The sequence below is a fragment of the Neovison vison genome, chromosome 8 (assembly GCF_020171115.1).
Source record: "Neovison vison isolate M4711 chromosome 8, ASM_NN_V1, whole genome shotgun sequence".
Taxonomy (NCBI): domain Eukaryota; kingdom Metazoa; phylum Chordata; class Mammalia; order Carnivora; family Mustelidae; genus Neogale; species Neogale vison.
Genome location: NC_058098.1, coordinates 83,048,801 through 83,059,215, shown reverse-complemented (window position 1 = coordinate 83,059,215; position 10,415 = coordinate 83,048,801).

The following is a 10,415-nucleotide window of genomic DNA, read 5'->3' as shown; positions in this document are numbered from 1 at the left end:
AGAGCTTTTTTATATACAAGCTTTGATGTATTTCTTCTGCTATTATTTGGTCATAGCAAAAAACTAAAGCACAGGAAATGAGACTAAATTAAAATGACCTCACCCCCAGCTCTGCAAAAAAATATCCAAGAGTAATGGTTGGATGTGTATCCTCGCATAACTTTTTTTGTTTATTTTATATAGCTACAATCATGAATGGTATACATACATAAAATTTGGTAGCCTTTTAAAAAATATTATTCATATTTTCCTGTGTTGCTATAATTTTGTTTGTGTATTTTGGGTTTTTTTGTTTGTTCGTTTGTTCGCTCCATAGTTTTTATACCAACCTGTTTAGGAAGGATGTTGGTGGGATGTCTGGGTGGCTCAGTTGGTTAAGCATCTGCCTTTGTCTGAGGTCCTGTCCCAAGGGTCCTGGGATTGAGCCCAGCATGGAGCCCCTTATTGGGATCCCTGCTCCCTGGGGAGCCTGCTTCTCCCTCTCCCCCTCTGCTTGTGTTCTCATTCTCTTGCTTTCTCTCTATCAAATAAATGAATGAAATATTTTAAAATTTTTTTTTAAAAAGGAAGGAAGTTGACTAGAGAATGGATGTCCTAGGAAACTGGAAATTGTTCCAAAGTTTATAGGTCTTAATAAGGTTAAAAACCAGATTTTGCATGACAAGTTGGAAAAATAGGGAATTATGATCTGAAAATTAGGCTTTCTAAGTTGCAGCATAAGAAAGGCTTATATTTGTTAACTAACAACTGAGATTGAAGACAAACATGACTTTCATCCAATAATTTAATTATTCTAACTATTTCATCTAATATTTTCAGCCAACTATCAAAAACTCTAATGAGGTTCAAAATGTAATAAACCCAATTTTGGATTTTACAGATGATACTTTTTCATTTTTATAGCAAACATATACACGTTTACCTATATTTAGTCATATTAAAAATTGTAGATCAAGATCATAAATCATAAAATAATACTTCAATATTATTGGGTATGATTTGAATACATTTTTTGTCTTAAAAGTGATATGATGTAGGTTGCATCCTTTCTCTAAGTGGTTGTTTTTGGGTTCTGCATATATAAATGAAAATTAATGGGGTACCTGGGTGGCTCAGAGGATTAAGGCCTCTGCCTTCAGCTCAGGTCATGATCCCAGGGTCCTGGGATCAAGCCCCGTGTTGGGCTCCCTGCTCAATAGGATGCCTGCTTCTCCCTCTCTTTCTGCCTGCCTCTCTGCCTACTTGTGATCTCTGTCTGTCAAATAAATAAAATCTTAAAAAGAAATTAAACTTAATAAATATTGAATTAACCAATGATTAAATACTTACCACATCCCAAACACTGTGGTAGGCCCTTGGAATATAAAGAAGAAATTATGCATCGGCACTGAAGACCTTCTAGCTAGTGAGGACACAGACCTGCCATTCAGTATAGGATAATTAGAGCTGAAATAGGGACAGAATATGATAAAGCATGGAGTCTTTTCTCCTGCTTTGCTGAGCTCAGAAGACCTGCCCTTCAGTCCAACACAGTATCACACTTTGTCACATAGGCCTCAAATAGGACTGCTTATGCACAAAGTCTCACAAAAATCTATCATGAATATGGTTCCTTTATCTTTTGGCTCTAACCTCCTCCTCTGCTGTGACTCTAAATCATCATCAGGCTGGTGATAATGACAGACATTTCCCATCTCCTCAACTGGCCTTGTTTTCCCATCTGTCTCTTGAACCTCCTTATACCAGGACACTTTCATATTTCTGCAGCCACAAAGCAAATTTCACCATATAAATGAGCTCATGTTGGAGGAAGTAGAGAGTGAAAGTGGCATCTAACTTCATTTTCAGCATTTGAGCTCCAATGAGAACACCCTGGTAATCCAGGAGAGAAGGCTCATGGGCTCAACAACATGGAAGATGGACTAAGGGAAGTACAAGACTAGAGGCAGGTGACTGTTAGGGAAAATAGTTGTAATAATGGTGGGGAGAGAAGGTAAGTGTGTGATTTGAGGCAGTGGCTTTAGAAAATAGATATTTGGGGCGGTAGGAAAATAGAATTTCCAGGTTTCTTCTTTGAGGAACTGTATTAATTATGGCGTCATTCAATGATCTAGGAGGAATGATCCAGGGAAAAGGAGTGTCTCCTTTTGTATTACAGTAAATCCTAGTATTAAAAGGCCCCCTGTCTATCATTCTTTCTCCTCTTCCCCCTTTTTCACGAGCTTTGATTTTGTTTGGCTTATCTACCCTGCTACAAATACCATCTTCGTTTTTAACTCAATCACGATAGTCCCATCTTGAGCCAAAAAGTGGTTTAGGAATTGGCAAATGATATAATTCTGACTGATATAGGAGGGGAAATTTGCTGGGGAGATTCTGGAATACATGTTTTTTTTTTCATTAATGAAAAGAGATACCCAGGAATTCACTGGACTTTGTTGTGTCTGCATGTGACAAGTAAACTAGAGAATCCATTTTAAGGCCACAAATTAAAATAATAAAAAAAAAAGATTTAGAAGAAATCTGATTTTGATGACATGAATTTTGATGACATGGTTAGCTACTGAGTTGGAATCATCTCACCTCAGACTGCTTGTTATATGAGATAATAAATACTCCCATATGGTTCAAGCCAGTTGAGTTGAGGCTCCTGTTTGCAGCCCAGAATGATTTAAGAAGCACAGAACTGTCCCTAAAAGAGAATTCTAGCTAGGCTTGTAATTACTTGGGAATAAGATCTTTGGGTCTAGAGCCTCAATAGTCCAACCAATGGCCAAGAGCAGTTCATACTGAGAAGGTGTATCAACTCTTTGAGGTCTGAGCTCTCTGAAAATGGTCTCCACTAAAATATATTATTTCTTTAAAGTAGGCATTTAATTCTATCAATATTAAGTTAAGATAGTACTTTAATTTTCACTTCCTATATTATAGTTACTGTACACATACTGTTGCTTAATACTACTGAGAGATTCAGAAATAGAACCCAGCACCTAGGCCAAAATGGAAGTTTACAACTTTGACAAAGCCCTTTGACAAAAAGTACAGGAAATAAAAGTCAACCAAACAGGAAGTAAGCAGAGTAGAACAGAGCAGCCAGAAATATTTGAGCCTCACATAAAAATTAATCTATCTGCAGAACATATACGACCCAAGCAAAACATTTAAAGCTGAAATCTTTAATTTGTGAATATTTTTTTAAGCTTTTTTTTTAAAGATTTTATTTATTTATTTGGCACAGAGAGAATGCACAAGCAGGCAGAGTGGCAGGCAGAGGGATCGAAAGAAACAGGCTCCCTGCCAGACTTGATCCCAGGACCCTGGGATCATGACCCGAGCCAAAGGCAGATACCTAACCGACTGGGCCACCCAGGAGTCCCAATTTGTAACCATTTAAACACAAGGAAGTAAAAGTAAGAGAGAAATAAGGTGTCTCAGTAGAGTTAATTATTACATAAACCAAAGAAACGTCTTCTGCATAGATAATGGCAGTTGGAAACCTTTCTGCGAATTCTCTGACCCTTCTCTCAGAAGGAGGTCGATAGTGTGGCACCTCCCTTTGAATCTGGACCAAATCTTAAGGACTAGTTGACCAGTAAATTATGATGGAAATAACTTACATGACTTTTCAGGCTAGGTCCTAAAAGGTGGTGCAGGGGCACATAGGTGGCTCATGTGGTTAAGTGTCTGACTTGATTCCAGCTCAGGTCATGATCTCAGGGTTGTGATATCAAGCCTCGCTTGAGATTCCATACCCTGCTTAAGGTTCTTTCTCTCCTTCTGCCCCTTTGCCCAAAGGTAGCACAGATTCTACCAGGCTTGTTGGACCCCATGTTAGAGCCATGAGACAAGGTGTAAGAAGTATTACCACACTGAGGTCACCATCCAGTGAGGAAGCATAAGCTAACCCACGCAGACAGACCATACTGAGAGCCCACCTTACATGGTGAAAGAGAGATGCCCAGGCATCCCACACTCTGCCAATGAACTCTTTTAGCTCCTGCAACCCCAAGAGAGATCCTAAGGCAGAACCACCTAGTGGAACCCTTCCTGAATTCCTGACCCACACAAACCTTGACCCACACAAACCTTGATAGATAATAAAAGGTTTATTGTTTTAAGCCAATGAACTTGGGGTTTGTTATGCACCATAGATATGCACCATAGATAACCAGAACAATAGATGAGTTGATTTAAATGCTATGGCTCTTTATTGATTAAAGAGAGAACCCAAGGGCCCATTTTCTAATGAACTCACTAGAGTTAATCACCATGACAATCAAAGTGAAGAGTTGGTTTTCTGTCAGAGGATCTGTTACCAATAATAAAAGCAAATAATCCATGAGACCAAGTAAGAATCTTTAAAAATCTCAATTCTGAAAGAACTTCATTTTAGTTAATATGACATGTTTAAAGATTATGCTACATTTCTCAAGGGCAATTTGTGTTAAGTAATTTTCTTTTTACCACTTTTTATTCCTATTTCAGAGATTCATATTACAGTAGTTCTCCCACCCTCATCTTTGGTTATATGTGGATATGTCCTATGACTGCCAGTGGATGCCTGAAACCATGGCTAGTACTGAGCCATATATGCACTATATCCTTTCCTGTACAGACATCCCTATGTTAGAGCTTAATTTGTAAGTTAGACACAGTAAGAGATTTTAACAGCAATGATGAATAATGAATGAAACATTTAGAACAACATACTGTAATAAAAGTTATGTGAATGTGGTCTCTCTCACTCTCTCTCAAAATAGCTTATGTGCTGTACTCACCCTTCCTCTTCTTGTGATGATGTGAGATGATAAAATGCCTACGGGATGAGATGATGTGGAAATCGTGAGGCGTTGTTACTTAGCATTAGGCTACTATTTTTCCTTCTGACAATAGGTCACAGGAAAGATTATCTGCTTCCAGACCGCAGTTGACCATGGGTATCTGAAACCATAGCAGGCAAAACCTCTGGTAAGGCGGTTGGCGGAGGGGGCGGTTGTCTACGGTACCAGCAAACTACAAGAGATGTTTGGGCTGGTTTCTGTCTTGTCAATTCAGCTGCTCAAAGAGCTACAAGCTAGGAGGCTCAGTATCCCTGTCCACTGGGGTCCAGTTTCCTGATCTCAGGATGTTTAGTCACAGAGCATTTTTGTAAGGGGAAGTCCAAGACATTTTTAGTCCACATAAGGCATGTAGCTAGTGGGGCCTCAACTATGGGCTAAATTTCAGGATAGGAAAGATTTATGTCAGAGAAGTCAAAGCCACCTACAGCTCATGCTTCTGGTATTAGTTCTTGTTCTTGTTTTAAAGTATTGAAAGAAAACAAAATAAAAATTAAGATCAACCAAAGCAAGTAAAGAAAAGTAACATGAAACATGTCTATAAAATGTCTAATATGGGGCGCCTGGGTAGACTCAGTAGGTTGAGCTTCTGCCTTTGGCTCAGGTTGTGATCTCAGGGTCCTGGGATCAAGCCCCGCATTGGCTCTCTGCTCAGCAGGGAACCTGCTTACCCCCCCTCTCTCTGCCTGCTGCTGTGCCTACTTGTGATCTCTCTCTCTGTCAAATAAATAAATAAAATCTTTTAAAAACAAATGTCTAGAATAGACAGATCCACAGAGACAGAAAGTTGATTAGGTGCTCCCTAGGGCTAGAGTCTGCTTGAGATTCTCTCTCCCTCTCTCTCTGCCCCTTCCCCCAATCCCCCCACCATTTTCTCTCTCAAATAAATAGATCTTTTTGAAAAAACATAATAGTAATTTAGTGTAATTTTTTTTTTATAATACAGATCTGTTGATGACAAACATTGAATTCTTTTTTGGGAGATAACATTTCACTTAAATGAGGTTTGAAGTTAATATTCTCTATCCTTAAATTTATTACAGACATTCTGAAGAAAAAAAGAGTTCTTACCTCATGAACCATATAAAAATAGGCAGTGAGCTGGGTTTGGCCAATGGGCCATAGTTTGCCAATTGGTGTTCTTGAGGACTATATTCTCAAAGGCTGGTTTATTAGTTTCCATGGCTTCTGTAACAAAGTACCACAAACTGGGTAGCTTAAAACAACAGAAATTTATTGTCTCATGGTTGTAGAGATAATAGAGATAATCCGAAATCAATGTTGCAGAGCTATGCTCCCTCCCAAGGCTCCAGGGGAGAATACTTCTCTGCCTCTTCCGGCATCTGGTAGCCCTAGGTGTTCTTGGCTTGTGGCAGTGTCACTCTCATCCCTGCCTCTGTCTTCTTGTGGCCTCCTTTCCTCTCTATCGGTGTCTGTGTTTCTTCTCCTATTCCTATAGGGACACCAATCATACCCGAATTCAATGTGACCTCATTTAACTAAATACATTTGCAATGACCTATTTCTAGATAACAGGACATTCACTGGGACTGGACTTGAACATATCTTTTTGGGGTACACAGTTCAGCCCACAACAGCAACAGACTTGGGTAGAGAGCCCTGGAGGATACTGGGGTCAAAGGTGTCTTCCTGGGGCATCTGGGTGGCTCAGTGGGTTAAAGCCTCTGCCTTCGGCTCAGGTCATGATCCAGGGTCCTGACATCAAGCCCCACATTGGGCTCTGTGCTCAGCAGGGAGCCTGCTTCCTCCTCTCTCTGCCTGCCTCTCTGCCTACTTGTAATCTCTGTCAGTGAAATAAATAAATAAATAAAATCCTAAAAAAAAAAAAAAAAAAGGGTGTCTTCCTTATTATGTATCTCCAAGAACAATGATGCTATTATTGACCTCCAGATATGGCTCAGTTCTCAATCTAGGGAGCACTTGCAAACCTGGAGCACACCCTTCATCGTTCCTACAGCTCCAAAACTTTGATCAGTTACTTTTTTGTCTTAAGGCCCTTAGATACTGTAGTTAGGTGCTTTCATTTAAAAATATGTCACTTAAGGGGCGCCTGGGTGGCTCAGTGGGTTAAAGCCTCTGCCTTCCGCTCAGGTCATGATCCCAGGGTCCTGGGATCAAGCCCTGCATCAAGCTCTCTGCTCAGCGGGGAGCCTGCTTCCCCCCTCTCTGTCTGCCTGCCTCTCTGCCTGCTTGTCATCTCTGTCAAATAAATAAATAAAAATCTTTAAAAATATGTCACTTGGGATGCCTGGCTTGCTTTGTCAGTGGAGTGTGCAACTCCTGATCGTGTGGCCATAAGTTCAAGCCCCACATTGGGTGTAGAGCTTACTTAAAAAAAAAAAAAAAGTAAGAAAAAAATGTCACTTACTATTAGAAAAAATGACTAGAATTCATTCTATACTAGAATGAATGTTTTCTTAGCTATTTTGAACTTCTAGAAGCTTCATGATACATTTGAGACTCTAGAAAGAGGGCAAATTTTTGTCTCTTATAGTGTGTTTACACCTTAAGACTTTTTAAAAAAGCCATTATTACAGTCCCAGCAAGAGTTAATGGTGGCTTATACCAAGGTTGCAGCAGATGGAGAGAGGATGGGTGGATTAATGATCTGTTCATAGGCAGGATCTATAGTATTTGAAAATTTGTATATTTAAGAGTGAAGAAGGTTTCAAGAATGACTTTCTGGTTTCCAGCAACTGGGTGGAGAATGGTACAATAGAATGAAATAGGGAACATTGGAGAAGGTTGGGGTAGAAAGAGGTAGATCATAAGTTTGTCATGGGTATATTTGTTTTGAACAGCTTGCTAAACAATATAGCTTTTATTTATTTATTTATCAGAGAGAGAGAGAGCGCACAAGCAGGGGGAGCAGCAGGCAGAGGGAGAAGCAGACTCCCCGCTGAGCAGGGAACCTGATGCAGGACTCCATCCCAGAATACAGGGATCATGACCTGAGTCGAAGGCAGACGCTTGATTAACCGACTGAGCCACCCAGGCATGCCAAACAATATAGCTTTCCACAGGGAGCTGAAACTTGAGATATAAATAGGAGAGTGGTTGTGAGATTTAAGGGGACCCATGAATAATGCCTCCTATCTTCTGAATTCAGAGCAACAGAGAAATAGATCTTAGGGAACAAAATCCCAGCTTTTTAATTAATTAATTAATTAATTAATTTTATTATATTATTTTAATCTCAGCTTTTTAATTGGTTAAAACTGGATTGTAGAATACAGCTTTGATTAGTAGACAAAACTGGGTTTTTAAATATCTTTCCACTGAATTTAAACCTATTGGCTACCAACGGCAGACACCCTGTTGCAGAAACAGAGCCAGGCCCAACAAAATTGTGCTTTGTGGGAGAAAGGACTGGGTGCCTGCTGCAGGGGCACACATCCGGACAGAGAGGAGGAGAGGCACCAAGCTGTGTGTGAGTCACTCCTCCTGGGGTAAGGACTGTGTGTTTCAGCAGGAAACACATGGTATACTCAAAGAGATAATTGAGGGGAATATAGCAAAGGGATTATTTACAGAGGCCTGGGCAAGGTTAAGGGTACCAACAAAGGACACAGAAGCATCCAGGAACTCTATAGAGGGAAGTTCTCGTGAGGATCAGGGAAGGGAGCTCTTACCAGAACTCAGTGAGAGCTCTAGCCAAGGCAGAAATGCTGCCAAACAGGACTGTGGCAGAGGAAAGAAACCAGTGCTAAAACTGGCCCTGACTGCTCCCAGGGGGAGGGGAGGCTGTGGGGGAAGATAAACACCTGCCTACTTGCTTGTCCCACCATCTGAACTCGCTCCTGTCGACCAGACCCCCAGGAAACGAGGGGACTATAATGACCATGGAATGTAGTCCGTAGCAGTCAGCCTGCGCAGGCACAGAGCTGGGCAGAAAGGGGTGGGGAATGGACAATCAGAAAATCACCAGCGTGTTGTTAGTAAGGACTGGAGAGGAGGCAAGTGGTGTCACTCTGTGGTTCAGTCATGGCAGGGGACTTCCTGAAGCGAGGATTAGAAACCTGTTGTCCTGCTCCCACCTTTATGAGGCCAACCTCTACACCGACACCCTACTATCCAGTGTTTCTTTGGGTTCCTTTGTCAATTGATAGGTAATTTAGCCTCTCCTCCAAGAAGGCTCTGAAATGGGAGCAGAACAGTTCTTTAATTAAATGCCCAGTGCACCCTAGGGTGAAAAGAGGATCACTATCCTCATTCCTGTCTCGTATTTGCTCAGCTGTTTTTTGTCCAACTGGTTTGCCAGAAGTTATGCAAAGGGATCAGGTGACAATATAAACATATGACAATATGATGTTTGACAGTGATGCAATACCAACTAAGTTGAAATGTCCCAAATAAACTTCCATCACAGAGTTTCATCAATACTAAGAGGTGAGCTTTTTTTCCCCCTCCACATTTTAACCTCTATAAAATGGGGAGTCAAATGACAATCTCATTTGGCAGGCAGCTGTTACAATGGACGTGTCATTGCCTGCCATGTGCATCAAAACTGGAAGAACGGGCATCAGCAGCTTGGAAGAAAGCCCAGCAGACGGAGCAGAGCACTTTTGTAAAAAGCTCCATCGCCAGTGCTCTTGATGACGCAGAAGGTGACACTGTCTGCGATCACACAGGCCACTCTGAATTAAAAAGTGGCTCAGCCATAGGGACAGAAGGTGAATTAGTGGTTGCAGGTAAGAGAGTAGGCGCAGTGGGCTGGGGAATAATGGCTAATGGGTGTAAGCTTTCTTTTTGGGGTGATGGAGACATTCTGGAATATGTAGTGATGATGGTAAGCATATTAAAAACCATTGAACTATATATTTTCAAAGGGTGAATTTTGTGGTATGAGCATGAGATCTCAATTTTTGAAAGGTAATTTGAAACCTGAGGGGAAGCTAGGTAGTACATATACAGGAACTCTTTTTTTATTATTATTTGTTTTTCTGACAGAGAGAGATAGTGAGAGAGGGAACACAAGCAAGGGGAGTGGGAGAGGGAGAAGCAGGCTCTCCGCTGAGCAGGGAGCTGGCTATGGGGCTCGATCCCAGGACCCTGGGATCATGACCTGAGCCAAAAGCAAATCCTTAACTGACTGAGCCACCTAGGCGCCCCAACAGGAACTGTTTGTGCTATTTTTGCAAGTTATTGTGAGTCGAAAATTATTTCAAATCAAAAAGCTTGAAGGAAATGTGAGAAGGGGAAACACTGTAAAACAGAGTTCTTAATGTAAAAAGATCTGTATGCAGAATATGTTCTAGACTTGTGTGAAGGCTTAGGAAAAAAGTAAAATGATATTCACTAAAAGCTCTTTTCCAACTCTGAAAACAAACATGATTCAGAATATTTGGGTTCTGAATATAAAGAGCTTCTAAGAATACTTGGTTATTTTGCTCATGTTTTTCCTTTTTATGTATGCACAAGAACAACATATGGTAAAATCTATGTCTAAGTAAGTCTAAAAGAGCTTGTTAAGTAAGTATAAGATCAACATTTTAAGTGACAAGTGTTGTGTTAAAGTTTATTTGGCAGTTTCTCCCCCTTCCGTGGTGGTATTTA